This window comes from Schistocerca nitens, chromosome 4 (genome assembly GCF_023898315.1).
Source record: "Schistocerca nitens isolate TAMUIC-IGC-003100 chromosome 4, iqSchNite1.1, whole genome shotgun sequence".
Taxonomy (NCBI): Eukaryota; Metazoa; Arthropoda; class Insecta; order Orthoptera; family Acrididae; genus Schistocerca; species Schistocerca nitens.
The window spans coordinates 432076087-432096558 of NC_064617.1; the positions used below are offsets into that span (position 1 = coordinate 432076087).

At 38.7% G+C, this 20472-nt stretch overlaps 1 protein-coding gene across 2 annotated transcripts in view; it reads right to left on the minus strand.

The window, feature by feature from the left end:
• The window catches only part of LOC126252978 (LIM domain only protein 3-like), a 371497-nt gene that overhangs the window by 252845 nt on the left and 98180 nt on the right, over positions 1-20472 (minus strand). Inside the window, exon 1 of one of the 2 annotated variants that reach the window (XM_049954004.1) lies at positions 11598-11714. The exons of the other annotated variant lie outside the window; for it this stretch is intronic. The gene's annotated coding sequence lies outside the window, so the exon portion shown is untranslated. Of the gene's footprint in view, positions 1-11597; positions 11715-20472 lie in introns of those variants that run through there. 2 annotated transcript variants of the gene reach the window in all.

Below are 20472 nucleotides of genomic sequence, written 5' to 3' on the forward strand. Positions count from 1 at the left end.
AGAGATGATGCCTTTTATGAATATAATGAATTTACCAAAAAAGTAGTAAAGTATGGTATATTTGATTTATCACTATTTGGTATAGATTGTATTAAATCATCTTCGTTAATATCAGAACTAATAATTGTACTAAACAATACAATCCAACAATTAAAACATTTTTCTTCTATATAAATGGAACTATTATCTAGACTTAATAGTGTTAATAAAAATACACCATTGGTGAAATTATGTGACATTGAAGTGGATAAAGTGTATCATATTACAAATGTAGAAATCAAAAATACTAAATTAGGTTTTAAAACATTTATTGAACTTAATAATGAATTTAATATAATACTACCAGATAGATATGCAAAAATGATTGGTTGGGATGATTGTACAGCTATAATTGGTTGTAATGTTGTATATAAAGGAATGATGGATAGATCAGATAAAAAGGTACATGTATTAGAATTTAGACAACAATAAATTAGAGTTTTTAAGTGTAATAAATGGATACAACTAAGAAATGTTGTAGATGTAAAGAAGATAAAAATATTAATGAATTTCATTTTGATAAATTTGTAAAAGATGGACACCGTAGAGTATGTAACCAGTGTGCATGTTATTATACTAAAAGATATTATGAAGCAAACAAAGATAAATTATTTGAAAAGGTAGCATGTGAATGTGGTAGAATTGTAGCTAGATGTAAACTTAAACAGCATGAAAAATCATTAATTCATTCTGATCTTATAAAAGAAAAAGAATCTATAAATATCTACTAATTCTTATAATATATTTTTTATCAAATTATATAACCATATTTTGTATAGAGTATAATATTCTGAATAATAATTATATAAGTAAATAGATACATCTAACTGTATCTAGTTATCAAAATAAGGCTAATAAATATCAGTTATGTAATATAAAAAAACACAAAAGAGACAACACATACAGACAACAATTAGTTTACTTTTTATCCCTAATAAATAGATATATCTGTATCTATTTGTAAAAATACAGTTACCAAATATTCTGAATAATAATTACATAAGTAAATAGACAACAAATACAGACAACAAAAATAATAGTTTTCTTCCTTAATAAATAGAGCTATCATAATGGAGATGAAGATGAATGAACTTAGAGCAATAGCTAAAAGCATAAAGATTAAAGGTTACTCTAAAATGCGTAAAAGTGAATTAATGGATTTATTATTTCCACATACAATTGATATTGCTAAGGAATCTAATAAAAGAAAAAGAACACCTAAAAATGTATCTATTGCTAATATAGAAGATAAAGATCCATCAAAAATGAATGTTAATGAACTTAAAACATTAGCTAAACATTTAAATCTTAGTGGATATTCTAAATTATGTAAAAGTGATTTGTTACAGTTGATTCAAAATACTCAAACACTATTTCCATTTGCTACAGATATATTTGAACATCCTAATGAACGAAAAATTCATATTTATCATTCAATTGAAAAAGCATTCCAAAATAGATTACAAACATACAATATTGAAAACGACTTAAAAATTAAAGATCCACAACACATTATGACATCAGCAAAACCTATTGTATGTCAGTTAATAAAAGATAATCTTAAAATATACAATGGATTAAAAGTTAATCTAATATTTTACTGTGAATTCAAATTGAATACTACTAATGAAATAAAAGAATTTAGATTCTCAACATACAACTATACAATCACAAATGAAAAAGATCTAAATAAATTTTATACAAAAGGTAAACAACAAATATTAACACACATGCAAAATTTTCAAGATAGAGGATCAGGCTGGATGTTAAATAGTGTAATTGGTTTACAATTAGGAATTAACAAATATACACCACTTAATGGTTCATCATATATTGAACTACCAAAAACAATAAAAGATAAAAAAGCATGTATAAATGTTAAGAATAATGATGAAAAATGTTTCTTGTGGTCAATAGCATCAGCATTAAATCCAGTTGACCCTACAAAATGTAAAAACCCAGACAGAACTAGTAACTATATAGAATGTGTCAAACAATTAGAAACTAAAATTGGTCAAATAGAATATCCAGTTAAAATTGATAATATACCTAAATATGAATGTAAACTTAATATATCGATTAATGTGTATGCATATGATGAAAAATATGAAATATATCCATTAAAGATAACTAAAGATGAAAAATCAACACATATTGATTTATTATACATGAAAAATAATAATAATTCACATTATTGTTGGATTAAAAATCTATCTCGATTAATTAGATCTCAGTGTACAAAACATACTGAAAATATTCATCTATGTAAAATGTGTCTACAACACTTTAATTCAGAAAGTAAACTAAATGTACATAAAGAAGATTGTTCTAAAAATGAATCAGTTAAAATTAAAGTACCAAATGAAGGTGAATACATAACATTTAAGAATTATAAACATACAATGCCTGTTCCATTTGTTATATATGCTGATTTTGAAAGCTTATTATTGAAAATGGACACATGTGAACCAAATCCAAATGAATCGTACACAATGAAATATCAAAAACATGAACCATCTGGATTTTGTTACTATGTGAAATACATTCATAATCATTATAAAGATCCTGTTGTTTATAGAGGACCAAATGCTAAATCTAAATTTATTGAGATGATTAAAAATGAAGTTGAACAAATAGGACATATATATTCACAAATAGAACCAATGAAACAGTTAACACATGAACAAATAAAAATACATAACCAATCTAAAAGATGTACATTATGTGAATCACCATATACACCAAACAATAAAAAAGTACATCATCATGATCATTTAACTGGTAATTATATAGCACCATTATGTAATGAATGTAATCTTAAACTTCAACAACCAACATTTGTGCCTATATTCTTACACAATCTAACTGGTTATGATTCACATTTGTTTATTAAAGAACTTGGTTATGATGGAAAAGAAATTGAATTGATTCCAAATAATGAAGAAAAATATATAAGTTTTGGTAAACAAACAAATAACTTAAAAATGAGATTTATTCATACATTTAGATTCATGGCATCATCTTTAGATAAACTATCATCTAATTTGTCAAAAGATAAAATGAAAAATATTGAATTATTCTTTCAAAAAGATAAAGTAGATCTAGTAATTAGAAAAGGTGTGTACCCATATGATTATATGGATAATTGGGATAGATTCAATGAAACACAATTACCACCTAAAAATGAATTCTATAGTAAGATGAATGAATGTAATATAAGTGATGATGATTATGAGCATGCACAATTAGTATGGAATTAATTTAATGTAAAAAATATGGGTGAATACCATGATTTATATTTGAAAACAGATGTGTTATTATTAGCTGATGTATTTGAGAACTTTAGAGACACATGTATGAAATAATATGATTTAGATCCAGCATGGTATTATACAGCACCTGGTTTATCTTGGGATGCAATGTTAAAAATGACTAAACAACCACTTGAATTATTACATGATTATGATATGATATTAATGGTAGAAAAAGGTATTAGAGGTGGTATAGCACAATGTTGTAAAAGATATGTTAAAGCAAATAATAAATACATGAAAGATTACAATAAAAATAAAGAATCAAATTATTTAATGTATTTAGATGCTAATAATTTATATGGATATGCAATGTCACAATATTTACCATATGGTGGATTTGAATGGGAAAATAATTTAAATATTGATGTAATGAACATTCCAGATAAATCTGAATATGGATATATATTAGAAGTTGATTTACAATATCCAATTTAATTACATGATAAACATAAAGATTTACCATTAGCACCAGAAAATGGACATAAATTATTAACAACATTAAACAATAAATATAAATATGTTGTACATTATAGAAACCTAAAACAATGTATAAAATTAGGATTGAAATTAACAAAAATACATCGTGCTCTAAAATTCAGACAAAGTGATTGGTTGAAAAAGTATATAGACTTAAATACAGCAATGAGAACAAAAGCTAAAAATGATTTTGAAAAAGATTTCTTTAAACTGATGAACAATAGTGTGTTTGGAAAAACAATGGAAAATATAAGAAACAGAGTTAATATAAAATTAGTATCAGATGGTAAAAAATGTGATAAATTAATAGCTAAACCAAATTTCAAACATAGAACAATATTTAATGAAAATCTGGTAGCTATTCATATGAATAAAACTGAAATTAAATTTAATAAACCAATTTATGTTGGAATGAGTATATTAGATTTATCAAAAGAATTAATGTATAGTTTTCATTATGATGTAATGAAACCTAAATATGGTACAAATATTGAGTTATGTTATCAAGATACCGATAGTTATATATACAATATAAAAACAGATGACTTTTATAAAGATATGAAAAATATGATTGAACATTTTGATACAAGTGATTATGCAACAAATAATGTGTACAATATACCACAAATGAACAAAAAGGTATTAGGTAAAATGAAAGATGAATGTAATGGTAAAATAATGACTGAATTTGTTGGTTTGAGAGCTAAAATGTATGCATATTGTGTTGGTGAAAAAGAAAATAAAAAATCTAAAGGTGTTAAGAAATCAGTAGTAATGAATAAAATATCAATGGATGACTATAAAGACTGCTTATTCAATAATAGTGAATTATATAGATCAATGAATTTAATTAGAAGCTATAAACATGAAATATATACAGTAAAATTAAATAAAATAGCACTAAGTGCAAATGATGATAAAAGACACATTCTGAATGATGGAATAAATACATTACCACTTGGACATTATAGTTTATTGTAAATATTGTATATATTATGTATATATTATGTAAACATATTTATTTGTAATTGTATATATGTATATATTTAGAATAACCAACACCATCTATAATTGTATATATTTTTATTATTCAACACCATTATAAATGTTGTATATATGTATATAGTACTATCTAAAAGAGACACTTTATGCATTTCCCTAATTTTGTGGTTGTATCATTGTAAAAATATGAACAATAGCTGATTTCGATGTAAAATGGTCTAAAAATAGCATAAAAATGGCTTTAAATAGCTGATTTCGGTAATTGGGGTAGAACATACATTTCCTATCTACTAGCCACGTTTCGATCCCTGAGTCAACAGATGGGGACGTTTGCAAGACAACAACCATCTGCACGCACAGTTCGACGACGTTTGCAGCAGTATGGACTATCAACTCGGAGACCATGGCTGTGGTTACAGTTGACGCTGCATCAAAGACAGGAGCGTCTACGTTGGTGTACTCAACGACGAACCTAGCTGCACGAATGGCAAAACGTCATTTTTTCGGATGGATCCAGGTTCTGTTTACAGCATCATGATGGTCGCATCCGTGTTTGGCGATATCGCGGTGAACACACATTGGATGCGCGTATTCGTCATCGCCATACTGGCCTATCACCCTGCGTGGTGGTATGGAGAGCTATTGGTTACACGTCTCGGTCACCTCTTGTTCGCATTGACGGCACTTTGAGCAGTGGACGTTACATTGCAGATGTGTTACGACCAGTGGCTCTACCCTTCATTCGATCCCTGCGAAACCTTACATTTCAGCAGGATAATGCACGATCGCATGTTGCAGGTCCTGTACGGGCCTTTCTGCATACGGGAAATGTTTGACTGCTGCCTTGGCCAGCACATTCTCCAGATCACTCGCCAACTGAAAATGTCTGGTCAATGGTGGCCGAGCAACTGGCTCGTCACAATACGCCAGTCACTACTCTTGATGAACTGTGGTAACGTGTTGAAGATGCATGGGCAGCTGTACCTGTACACGCCATCCAAGTTCTGTTTGACTGAATGCCCAAAGGTATCAAGGCCGTTATTACGGCCAGAGGTGGTTGTTCTGGGTACTTATTTTTCTGGGTACTTATTTCTCAGGATCTATGCTCCCAAACTGCGTGAAAAAGTAATCACCTGTCAGTTCTAGTATAATATATTTGTCCAATGAATACCCGTTTATCATCTGCATTTCTTCTTGGTGTAGCAATTTTAATGGCCAGTAGTGTATGCAAGGCGTCGGAGAGATTCATAATCGCTCAGCTCTCACTTGTTACTCAAAGAGCTCCGTTGGAAAAGCCATTTTACGGTGTGAGATGGACACTACGGAGTGTACCGGAAGCATCTCCAACAGGTAATTTCAGATTAAATGAATTCGCAATTGCAAGTAAGGACTACTATCTGCTGTAGAACGGAATGACGACAATGAAAATTTGTGGTGGACCGGGACTCGAACCCGGATTTTCCGCTTAAACTGAGCAGTCGCCTTACCATTTGGCTATCCGTACACGACTCGTGGACAGACCCAAACTTCCATACGTCCTCAACCATGTGTCTATGACCTGAACTAGTACATCCATTATATACCGGGTGATCAAAAAGTCAGTACAAATTTGAAAACTGAATAAATCATGGAATAATGTAGATAGAGAGGTACAAATTGACACACATGCTTGGAATGACATACGGTTTTATTAGAACCAAAAAAATACAAACGTTCAAAAAACGTCCGACAGATGGCGTTTCGTCTGATCAGAAAAGCAATAATTAGCATAACAAAGTAAGACAAAGCAAAGATGATGTTCTTTACAGGAAATGTTCAATATGTCCACCATCATTCCTCAACAATGGCTGTAATCGAGGAATAATGTTGTGAACAGCACTGTAAAGCATGTCCGGAGTTATAGTGAGGCATTGACGTCGGATGTTGTCTTTCAGCATCCCTAGAGTTGTCGGTCGATCACGATACACTTGCAACTTCAGGTAACCCCAAAGCCAATAATCGCAAGGTCTGGAGTCTGGGAGGCTAAGCATGACGAAAGTGGCGGCTGAGCACACGATAATCACCAAACAACGCGCGCAAGAGATCTTTCACGCGTCTAGCAATACTTTGTTTATTTTTTGTTCTAATAAAACCCCATGTCATTCCAAGCATGTGTGTCAATTTTTACAACTCTATCTACATTATTCCGTGGTTTATTAAGTTTTCAAATTTATACTGACTTTTTGATCACCCGGTATATTTCCGTACTCCAAAGTTGCTTGCCCGATAAATACGATATTGCATGCATGTCCAAATTAACTTTGCATCATAGTCAGAATAACATAGGCACTGCAATATCGTATTTACCTGCCGATAACGGGCTCACGATTTTCAAGTACAACGTCTAACCTATAAGAGAATATACATAATGGATGCACGAGTTCCGGACACAGACGACTTGGAAGTTTCATTGTCTTCATTCGATTTTACAGCTCATGTTAGTCCCTATTCGCTATTGCGAATTGATTTGTGTTTTGTAACGGCTGAAGAGGTCGCAATGCCTGTTCCTTTGGACATGCATGCTTGTCCAAAGGAACTTTGCAACGCAATCAGAATAATACATGCACTGTAATATCGTATTGACGACATTTCAGCGTCGCACACGCCAAGTATTTTTCGTATCATAGTGTATAAACCTGAATTTTTCCTGTTCTTCTCACACTATGTGGAGGAACTATGATTTGGAGTGATGAATCACGCTATATGTTGTGACAATTCCATGGGAGGGTTTGAGTTTCGAGAATACCTGGAGAACGTTACCTGCTATCATGTGTAGTGCCAAGAGTGAAGTAAGGGAAATGTGTTGCTATGGTATGTGATGGTTTTCGTGGTTAGGTTGTGGCCTCCTCATTGTGCATAAGAAAACGCTAAATGCACATTTTGCGCCGTTGTGAACTGCGTACACTAGTGCAATAGTTTCGAGACGATGACTGTATCAGTTCGACAATGCACCATGTCACGACGCAGCACCTGTGAGGCAGCCGTTGTAACGGATCATTTTCGCGCCGCGACTGTCAACGAGTACTGATCGCTATTGCGAATGACAGTGACGGTTTCTCGGTGTCCGTGGGACAGTCTTGAGATAAAGGGCTGTGTTCTCCTAATCCGGCTAACGGGTGCTGCCTTGGCCCAGTTGCGTGGTCTGCCAAGACGAGTGTTTCCACGAAGTAGCTGGCGTTTCCAGGTAGGCTTTGGGAAACAAACCCAATAAAATGTCGGCAGGGAGCAGCACTTTGCAGTAGTATGACGAGGTTTAGCAGGAAATGGTCAATAGCAGTGACAACTTTCTGATCTGGAGGCTGACTGGATGAAATATGTGCAAGTGGAAAAGAATGTAATGGAAACGTGAGCAGCTCGCGATGAACAGTAGTGCTACTGACAACATGACTCGTGCATATGATGTTATGTATATATATTTGGCGATGCTGGTGCTGATTCTGCATTTAACATTTGACTGTGCCACTATGGCTGCAGTACATTAGGACTTCGTTTTATAAAACAGGTGTGCCTCTTCGTACTTAAAGCGCACAAATGCATATATTTGTCATTAGTACTTTTCATTGTGGTCTATGTATTGCTTTTAAGCTGTAGACAATCTGCGAGTGTATTTACGTTTTTCCCATTTTTTTGCTGCAGATCTGATGATGGTCATTATAGATCGAAACAGGTAATCTGTTAACAAAAAGTTTGTGACCATAGACGTAAATTTAAGGAAACTTGCGATAGATAATCGCTAGTATTGGAAGCGTGTGATGGGGTTGTGCAAATACATTGTATATGTACATGCAAGTGAAGTCATAGTTATCGTATAAGGGATACTCGTCAGTCGAAAATGGGCTGAAACGAGTCGTATCTACCTCTACCTTTTCAGATGTATCCCGGAAAGCATTAAACATGGCGAAGAGTACTCTTGCTTTCAGCTAGCAGCGATTATGTTGATATTCTATAAGAGGCGGCCAAATGAAAAAGAGAAATATTGAAGAAAGTAAGTAAATTATTATTTTAAAACTAATCGCCATTACGGTTAACACAGTTATCCCAGAGTGAGAAAAGAAAAATGTTTGCGCAACAATGTATCTAGGCATGCGCATCCTCGTCCGAAACAAATCAACGGCCAGGAATGTCCTTCTTCAGGCTTCCACAAATATGAAATCGCCTGGGGAGGGATCAGGACTGTGTGGAGGATGTTTAAGAGCTTTCTAGCAAAACTTCTACAGTGTAGTCGAAACGACCTTAGACAAACGTGGGAGGGCGTTATCCAGCAAGAGAATATTCCGTCTGTCAATAATCCACGGCGTTTGGAACCGATGGCGCGCTTCAGTGTTTGCAAAATGTGTTAATTGTGGCGCCGTGTTCCAGAAAGTCAACGAGCAGCAGTCCCTTGCAGTAAAATAAAAAGGTCACTATTACTTCCCGGGAGCAGGTGTGCCAACTGTTCCGTCTACGCTGCTGAAGTTCCACTGGGAAACCCTTACAAATCCTCCACACAGTTCCACTCTTACCACACGTCGTTTCCAAATTTTTGAAGCCTTGAAAAAAGACGTTTGTGGACAATTTGCTTCGGACGAAGAAGTGCACGCCTAGTTACAGTTATGGATTCGATACATAACCGGAAAAATAGTCTTGTCTCACGGCAGGATAAATATACTAAAAGATATGGCGACTACTTTTGAAATAATAAACAGTTTGTGTTCGATTCTTAAAAACTCTTTTTTTTTAGGTACGGTTAGACGTATCAAGGTGATACTTAGTTTGCATACTAAAGTCTATAGTCCCTTAGCGGTATAACAAAGGTAAACTTCTGAGTCAATGCAATCAAAAGATAAGGCCATTTATCTCATATATTTTGAGTGCGGCAAACTAAATCATAAAAACTTACAGGGTACTTCGCGGTGACCTAGAATCTTAAAATTAGGCAAGAAGCAAGGTTTCACATTAAAAGTAAACGAAAAAATCCGAAAAGAATTAATTTATAATTATATGACAGTTCGCCATTTACTGTTCGTCTTCGAACTTAAAACATTCTCGAAAGTCCTGGAATTCCGAAGACCGATATTTTGCCTGTATCAGTGTCAATAACAGACCCTCAGAGCTTGAGTCCTACTCGCACCTCTACAATTTTTTTTCCATTTGTCTCGTTTTCATTTGGCTGACCCTTGCAGTAATGATTTTTATTGAACAGCACTCGGAAATCCTCTGACCTGTCAACGCATTTCTTAGAAGCAGTTTTTTTTTTTTTTTTTAGATTTGCGTCGTATTGTCCTAAGAAAATGAAGTTTGGTCACTGAGCCTCCAACCGTACACTGAGGTGGCCAAAATCATGGGATAGCGAAGTGCACATACAGTATACAGAAGGTGGTAGTATCGCATACACTAGGTAGAAAGGGGCAATGCATTGGCGGAGCGGTCACTTGTAATCAGGTGACTCATGTGAAAAGGTTTCCGACGTGCCTACAGCCGCATGCCAGTAATTAACAAACTTTGACCGCAGAAAGGTAGTTGGTGGATCTAGACAAATGGAACACTTCATTTGGGAAATCGTTAGGGAATTCAATACTCCGAGATCCACAATGTCAAGAGTGTGTCTATTTCAGAAGTTACTTCTCACCACGGGCAACGCAGTTGCGGACGGCTTTTACATTACTACTGAGAGCAGCGGTGTTGGCGTAGAGTTGTCAGTGCTAATAGACAAGCAGAGCTGCGTGAAATAACCGCAGAGATCAACGTGGGACATACGAAGAACGTATGCGTTAGGACAGTGCGGAGAAATTTGGCGTTTTGGGCTGTGGCAGTAGAGTACCAACTCGAGTGCCTTTGCTAACAGCCCGAAATCGCCTGCAGCGCCTCTCCTGGACTCGTGGCCATATCGGTTGGACCGTAGACGACTGGAAAACCGTGGTTCCGTTAGACGAGCAACAATTGAAGCTGGTGGTAGGGTTCGAGTGTGGCGTAGGCCTCACCAAGCCATGGACGGAAGTTGTCAACAAGGCACTGTGCAATCTAGTTGTGGCTCCGTAATTGTGTGGGCTGTTTGGTTCAAAATGGTTCAAATGGCTCTGAGCACTATGGGACTTAACATCTGAGGTCATCAGTCCCCTAGAACTTAGAACTACTTAAACCTAACTAACCTAAGGACATCACACACATCCATGCCCGAGGCAGGATTCGAACCTGCTACCGTAGTGGTCACGCGGTTCGAGACTGAACCGCCTAGAACCGCTTGGCCACACCGGCCGGCTGGCTTTTTTTGGAATGGATTGAGTTCTCTGGGTCAACTGAACTATTTGGAGACCATTTGAGACCATTTGCTGCCGTTCATGGACTTCGTCGTGTCGAAGGACGCAGGAATTTTTATGGATGACAGTGACATTAGGCCACAACTGTTAGCTATTGCTTTGAAGAACATTCTGGACAGTTCGCTCTGCATGAGTCCTATCGAACATTTACGGTACATAATCGAGAGATCAGTTCGTGCACAGAATCCTGCACCTTCAACACTTTCGTAGTTACCGTCGGCTATGATAGAGGCAGCATGGCCCAATATTTCTGCAGGGGACTTCCAACGACTTGTTGAATACATGTCACATCGAGTGGCTGCACTACGCCGGGCAAAAGGGAATCCGACACGATATTCGGAGGCACCCCAAGACTTCTGTCAACTCAGTATACAAATATGAAGGAAATGTAATGCATGGTTCCATAGTTGGAACCAATATACGTCGTTACCTGCGTGAGAGAAGCACACCAGAGGCACATCCCGCGTTGGCAGGCAGAGTCCGAAAAGAGAGCCGGAAAGCAGCGCACTGGCGGAGAGAGCAGCTGGCACGGGTGCGAAGCCGAGTTTCCGGCCAGCGCGGCCACGTGGCGGCGGCGGAGGCGGCGCAGCGGTGACTGAGCGACGCCTCGCTTCTCGTCGCCTCTCGCGGCGTCGCCAGCGCCGGGGGCGGCGCCGCTCGCCGCGCCGCACGTCCGCCGCCTCCTTGACCATTACCCAAATTGAAACGGAACGCAATCAAGCAAATGGCTGCGGCCCGGCGGACAGAGAGGGAAGTAGTAATCCCGCTAACAGGATTCCTTTCCCTGGCGCGGCGCGGCGCTCGCGACAGCCGCCTCCTGCTCCTGCCCGGCCGCCGCGGGATCGCCGCCTCCGCCGCCTCCTCCGCCGCTACCCCCCCCCCCCCCCTCCTCACCCTGTGAGCACGTCGCTCATGTCGCGGCGGACACCGGCCATTTAGTGGATTGCGCTGCGCCCGAGTGCCACAAACAAGCGAGCGGCGCGTGCTCGCCTTGCCGCGCCGGCGGCGGCTGCATGGGTGTCAGGCGCTGGTGATGGCGGAGAAAAGGGGGGGGGGGCGCAGAGGCGGACGCCGCGGTGGACGACGCCTCAAGTCGGAGGCTAGCGAACCAACGAATTAATAATTTCTAATCGCCCACTTTTGATGTAGTTTCATAGTCTAGTGCCGACCGTGGTGGCCGAGCGGTTCAAGGCGCTACAGCTTGGAAGTGCGCGACTGCTACGGTCGCAGGTTCAAATCCTGCCTCTGGCATGGGTGTGTGTGATGTCCTTAGGTTAGTTAGGTTTAAGTAGTTCTAAGTTCTAGGGGACTGATGACCTCAGAAGTTAAGTCCCACAGTGCTCAGAGCCATTTGAACCGCAGTCGACTGTCGAATATTAACCCTCAAAATAGCAATAGTGCAGAGTGTGCTTTATGCTAACCTTTTGAAAATACTAATCTAGCCAGTTACTTTATATTTTAAAATTGTGAAAAAATATTTATTGTTTTTAATGAACTCTTCTACCGGTTTCTATATACCTTCTAAATTTTTCAGTTAAATTGTAACTCAAAAATTTAATGCTCAGTGGCAGATGTCAGTTTCCCAAACGAATGCTGTATCCAAAATTTACAGGTCCAGGGCCTTACTTACACTTTAGCATCTCTTTAAAACGTATATTGAGAGCAAAGAGTCAACAAAAATGAACGAAATCTCCGTTTCTAAGTGTATTTTTGTGGTGGTCATAGAAGTCAGTAGTACATGTTACTGAAAGTGCATTGTGTGGTATCACATATCGATAACAACCCACTGGCGTCAGAGCAACGGTACTGCTCGTATGCACCCACTGATCCACGCCTCCAGTACCTCTGGACCACGAACGCCCTCTGCCGCCGCGGTATAGACGGCAGGCGTAAGTCGCTCAGCCCACTCGCCTTTGGAGCCGCTACACTGCGAAGCCTTCGTTCGTTCTTCTTCTTTGTGACACTGATACCTTGACTCCCTTTCTTGTTTCTTCATTTGTAATGGGTCTTCGTACATTTGGAGAAATACAAGTTAAGTAGAAGTTCTGCTTGCTGTGTTACCTATTCACTAATCATTTCTGTTCTCGTCCAGCTTCCCTACGACGACAGCTGTCGCACCTCTCTGTAGCCCCCTCTGTTTACAGTTGTGTATAAGGTCGTACACAACACACTGGTATTGCCAACCTTGTGCTGAAGCTATTTTCGGATTTGGACCCTACTTCCCGATCGGCACCTCTTTAAGAAGTATGTTGTTAACATAATTCAACAGCAATTAAAGAATTTGGTTTTCTTTTTTAATTTTTTTTTTCGAGTGGGCATAAAGTGCTTCCCACCCCGCTGGTAACGCGCAATACGGAAAATGCTTTGGTATTGTTAGTGTTAAAGTCAAACATTGTAACTTGAAAACTCTTCCGTTGGTTCGTGTCTGCGTAAAACAATATTGGATAAATAAAAGAAAACTACCACCCCACAAATGTCGAAACTGACCTACACGTCCTGAAACACAACGGCTAACAGCGGAAATTAACGATCGAAGAAAATTACTAGTTGCAAGCGGCCTACGGCAGGTTTGAGCGCTCTTGTCCAGGCGACGAAATGATGGCTTTTGTGGCTGTACCTCTGTAACAGTGGTACCCGAATTATCCGAGATTAAAATTTCTAAAAAGATTTTTCTCCGATTTGTATTTCTGTAATGTTATTTGAAACATTTGTCGATGATTAAAAGTTCTGATTAATACGTGTTTACGTGTTTTCTAAACTCAAATGTATTACTTAAAGGATGATCTATGCTTATATCGCAAGGTTACCTGTGGACGTTTGTTGACGATAAAAATTTTGGATCAACAGCTTGAATTTCTGGCGTTAGTTTCATACTGACAGAGGCCCCATTAAAGTTGTTTGGTGTTAAGATGTCTTACGAGGTTTGATGTAAAAGCAGTTACACGAATTTGTCCTTTTTGTTAACAAAAGAGGAAATGCTAGCCATAGGCTAATACTTTTCTTTGATTATTTTACTGCCTTTTACATTATTGTTGATATTACTGGCATTTGGTCAAGCGCGTTTCTTTTAAATGAATGTTGTTATTGAGCTGATGTTTTACTAACGTGTATCGTAAATACTAAGGAACCAAAGCTTTATTATTGTAATAAAGGTTAAGCTAATAGATGTAGTATTTTAAGAGAAGTTTCAGCAACATTCACCGAAGGAACCGTGTTTTCTAACCAACCAGCTCAAGTGGCCTAATAGTCTTAATGGAGTGCCTGTCTCACAATAATGCAGGCGAACACACAGATTCTGTCTTCCTGTGCCTGTCGATGGTCAGGATAGAAAAAGGTGACAAGTGTCCGATCTCCAAAAAAGTGATGTTCCTGAAACCGCTGGACCCCTCAGGTTATTCTTCGAGTTGGTGATTGGTTTACTCACCGAGAATGATATGCTGATTGCACCCCCGAAATACTTCACTTATAGATGATAGATGTGTCGGTGACGAAGCTCTTAATAGGTAACAGATCAATTACTGTGAGTACACCGACAGATAAAGATCCTCGTAGCCAGGCGGCTGCCTCCCGCAGCCTCAGATGCCAGTGGAGAGGCTGCTGGACCGCCCCAGTGTGTGATGTCCGCCGCGGCTGACGGATGGCGACCGATGCACGGTGTCAGTTGAGTTTCCGACGCCGGTCCCGTGCCGCGCCGCCAATAACGGTAAGAGCCGGTGGCCCACGGCCGAGATTTATCAGGGCCGGCGCGGTGTCTCGGTAGGAGGCGGCCCAGCAATCAGCCAGAGTGTACCCCACTCGGGGCAGCAGCCAGTGCTGCCTCAGGAGGCCCGGCCGCCCGCCTCTGATTCACTACGAACGTCCGAAAAGCTTTAATTCTCTCATTCGAGCGTGTCCACACGCGTATATAAGCTGGTATGCAAAACTTAACGACGAAAGATGGGTTACGGTTGGTCTCTCTATAGCATCCCCAGTGCTATATTACGAAAAGACTTAAAAAACAATATTTATAAAGAAGAGACATTAAAAAATTGAATAATATATTTTTATCATGTAGCCGTAAAACAATAATTTCTCTGTCGAGAAATGCAAAGAAATGCAATGCAAAGAAATAATTTATGACAAAATGATCTAAAGAGACAAGATACGCTCTTTTGTTAAATTTTTTAGTCGTCTTCACTTTTTTTCTTGTCTTTATTGTGTGTAGACGGACATCTTTCGAGTGCTGGCAAATGTAAGCATATTTGTATGAGTTAAGCAGATAATATATTCATTTAATATTATTGTGCACTTTTAATTTGTAAGAGGTGATCCCGATTTTATGTCCGCCTTCCTTGAAGTAACCTGCATTCAAGTAATTTACGGTTCAACAATCGCAGCGGCCGATGCAGCCAACGACGCCATTACGTGGCGATATTAACTTATGAAAAATTAGCGGAAGCGGAAAACTCGCCCCCTATTAACATAATATTAATTTTTCTCCACAGCCGCCCGACGTTGCAGAAAATACTTAGCTTTAAGATTCTTATTTTCAGTACCATAGCCGAGACCCAGAGCCAGGACTCTGACTACAATACAATGGTTAACGGAGGTAAGAAAAATACTCTCGCGCGTGTGTGGGCCGCAATTTTAATAAATAACTAAAGATTTCTTGCTTTAAAGTGAACTGACTAGCCGAGGAAATTAATATGAAAAGTTTATTACATTGTTCAACTTATATGCTCATGTTTTAAGATTCTGCGAGTCTAACATTCATTAACGTAACAAATAATTTGAGATTAATATTGTTAAAAAGGAGAACTTCAGGAAAGCATTTAATCGTAAAATCAAAATTAAATGAAATATCATTTTTATTAAGGCCCACCACGTAAGTCGGCAACAATCAAAAAATAATAATAACAATAATAATATATTAAATTACGACGGCCGACGGACGCGAGATTGGCGCCGCAACTTTGGGGCCCGATCAAAGAAAATATGAAATTTACTAAATCTGACTCTATTGTAATGAATGTAATTATGTATGTGTCTAATTGTTGTAAAACATTAATGCTTATATGAATTCTTTTACATGTACAACAACAAAACCACACCCTGAGGAGATCTGGAGAGGAAAAAGTGTAGAAAAGAAAAAGAATTGCGAGAAAGAAAAATAAGGTAAGGCCTATTGTGCAAGCATCCTGTGTAGCTCTGTGCGGAATATCGAACCCATGTGCACATGAGATACCTTCGGTGTTTTGTGTATTTATGTGTTTATTTTTGGAGGGGATAATTATTCGTGTGTGTATAAGTGTTAAAGATTCGTCAGTGGCTTAAAGTGAATTTATTATGGGTAAGATAGGACAAGCTAAAGCATCCGTACCAGACGAACAAAATTTCGTTAATATGGAAAGTGAGGGTCATTTGCAATACGCAAACGAATCCCAAGCCAACGCCTCGGATAACATAATTTCCGGAGAGGGGGGCGAGGATCTGTGGACGGTGAATGACGCTCCATAGCAGAATGGGAATAGAGTAACAACTCCACTGCTTGGGCAGGGGGTCCAATCGAGTGCTAGATTAAGCGGGGCACCAGTACGTTCACCGATTGCAGACCCATTTGCAGAATTTCTGCGCAGGTTAGAAGAAAGAGATAGGGAAAAAGAAAGAATGTTAAAACAGAGGGAAAAACAAAGAGACGAAAAACTGGCTCAGATGCTGCATGAGCAGGAGAAAAAATTAACGCAAAAGCTCATTGAGCAAGAGCAGCGCAGTGAAGCAAAACTAGACAGTATCCAAAGCGAACTTGCCGAGATGCGGGACGCGTGCAAAGAAATACCCGATCTTGTGCAAAGCTTAGCCGGCGAAATGCAAAAATTACAGATATCGCAGGCTAGGCTTGAAGATAATGTCCAGACTTTAACCAACCGCGTAGATAATGTGGAGATAGATGCACGGAAAAGTACTGACGCATATTTGGAAGTGCAAGCTCAAAAAGTAGAAAAAGAATTAAATGAATGGCTAGAAGTAAAGGATCGCGAGATATCTGCAAAGATTGAAAGCGACGTAAAAACAGCTGTAGAACAAGCGACTGCGGCCGCGAGTGTAAATATTGACGCTAGCGCTGCTGCACTACATGCCGAATTAACACAGATCAAATCCCGTGTGACTGCGGAGTTGCCAAATTGGCAACAGGAGGTCGTGCGGAGACTGTCTGCGTTGGAAAGCAATGTAAACAGTGGCGGACAGATCATGAATCCGACTCCGCGTACTGATTACTATAATAACGCTGACGGTAGGCAGGGTGCGGGTGCGCAACCGCAACCTAATGCGAATTATGAGCACGAACAACATGCGATACCGTGCAGCGCACATCACCAAGTAATGAATGTCACAGAATGTAGCAATCAGATGTGCAAAAAAGAGGACAATGTAATAAAACACAGGACATTCCAACCCTTCAATAGTGAAAAACGAAATGTCCACCCTGTTGTATTTATTAAGAGCTTCAGGAATGTGTTTCCCAGGGCATGGACGGAAAGACAAAGAATACAGTTCGTGGTCTCCTTTATTCAAGGTGACGCGGCACTGTGGGCCACCGACGTGTCCGAAAAATGTCTAACGATGCAACAATTTGAAGGTGCATTCTTGCAAAAATTCTGGTCCGATAGCGTCCAAGAAAGACTACGAAAGGAGTTGTACAGTCCAGAAGTGTACAATCCTAAGATGGGAACGTTACGCAAATATTTCGAAAAGTATATAAACAAAACCAGGTACTGGGACGAGCCCATGTCCGATCGTGACATAATCAGATTGATAAAAATGAAGTTGCCCAGTGAAATTAAAAGATATTTCATCAATGTGCCGGAATACGATATACAACAATTCATGGAAATAGTGGATTCTGTTGACTTATTGATCGAAGATATGAAAACCGAAAACAAGTGGAACCATGCAGGCTGTAATCAACAAAAATCCGATTACAATAGCAGCCACAGTAACGGTAGTAACTTAGTACCAAATGGTAACGGGAATAGGCAAGAGCACCGGCAACAGAATCGAGGCACAAACAATGGCAATGGTTATAACGACAACGGTTGTAATCGTCAAAATCTAAAGAGACATCATGATGGACGCATGAGTAATGGATATAATGGTAACGGCAATCCGCAATGGCGGAACAACCGAAACCAGTGGCGTGGTTGTAATGAACCGACACCACAGTGGCAACAAAACACAGCGCCACAATGGAACGCCAACCCAGGTCCATCACAGAGCATGTCAGGAAGTTACAACCGACCACCGCAAAACCAGAGCCATACACAATATCAAAATACGCCATCGGCGAGGCAGGGCGGCCAACCCAACAGTAGCAACAACAACAACCAGAACCACAATGTGAGGTTAGTGGAAGTGACTGACAACTGTCAACCCACTAATGCTCATCCGTTAAACTAAAGACAGCCACAATACGCTCTCCGTTGTCGGCTGCAGGATGGTATAGTGAGGGCACATTCACGAATGACAGCCATAAACTTTGTATGCTGAGATACAATGAGGGAATAAAAATAGAAAAGGAAATTGTAGACATACCGCAGAAATGTAACCGTACCGACAAAAGTGTTGTGCAGGCTATATTGCAAGCAGATATGTACGGAGCACCAATACAGATAATAGTCGATACCGGTGCGTCAACCAATGTCATGAGTGCAAAATTTTACAAGTACTTGAGTCAAAATAATAGAATACCAGTATTGCCAGTGAAGAATTGTCGTGTAACAGGTGCAATAGGTGCACAATCTCATATCATAAAGCACCAGGTGCAAGTCGAGTTTACGGTAGGAAATGAAGCAATGAAAAGCTCGTTCCTAGTAGTTAAGGGATTAGGTGTTGCTTGCATCCTGGGGATAGAATTTTTACGCCAGAGGGACGCAAAAATCGACCTCTTGTGCGGGGAAGTAAGCCTTATGAATGAGGGTAGACGTGTAGTTTTGCCGTTGTTGCGGACACGGAAGTGCACGGTAAATATTGCCGAAGCTTTAAGTCGAGATTCGAAGGAATACAGGTAATGAATTTATATTCTGACTTAAGTACAAGACAAGCATATTTTAAAGATTTTATTACTGAAGACAAAGAGGAAAAAAGGAATCTGATAGCCATGAAAGTCAGGGAGTCAGAACATTTGACTGAAGCACAACAGAACGAATTGACTCAGCTACTTACAGATTATGAGAATGTGTTTTCGAAAAAACCTGGTGTTATCGAGGGCTACACCTATAACATCGAAGTGGTACCTCACGATACTTTCTGTCACGCAAACTACACCATCCCGTGGTCAAATAAGGAGGCAATTACGAAGGAAACAAGAAAAATACTTACAAAGACTTAAAGAAGTTTGCTCAGTAGAGCAACGTTTACATTTGTGTGTAGTAGGTTAAGTTTATAGTGTATTTTTTCTGTGTGTAAATGTTCAGATTTTAGTGTAATATTTAAAGACAATGAGGAGCACAAGATTAGTGCGATTCAATTTTGTAGATGTTAAGGAATAACAGTATTTTTAAGCAATTGCATTTTGAAGGAAAAAATGAACGTAGGTTTAAGAAAAATTTACAAATTTTATTTTTAAAAAATGCTTTAAAGATATATATAAAAAAAATTCAACAGCATGTAATGAAAGAATTTTTCATTAGTGTGTCATGAATATTTTTGAACCGTAGCAGTAATGCAACTTATGAAATTCAATATTATAGTGTATATGTTATTCCATGTATTTATGTCTATACCGATCTTGAAATATGCTCAATCATAATTTACTTAACAATATGAGTGCAGGGTGTACATCACCCAAGGTACCTCATGTGTTGTGGACAAGGTACAAAGCAAATCAGTAAAAGCGACTACCGCTAAGCACTGTTAAAATATATTGCCATCTGCTAAGGCAGAGATTTGCACGAATTTATAGTGTAAACAAAAGTCACAAATCTAACATTAATCTAGGAACTTGCACGCTAGGCCTAGATTATAAAATGTCTACAATAATGCGAGAGGCAAAGTTTTGTAAAGTCGAGCCTGGCTCTGGAGGGCAAGTACGTAATGAGTGGGCAGACATGACATGGGGACTTACCTCAGATGAGACGGAAATACAATTGTATAGTCAAAAAATCTGAAGGCAAATACGACTCTAACAAGGGGAGGCCGCCAATTGTGAAATTCAGATTTGATTCATACTGCGCATAATAAAAGCTCATGGCCAGAGGTGTAATGTGGCAAAGCACCAAGATGCACTTCTCAACCGTTGTCAAGAAAATCTACAGTTAAAAGAAACCGTT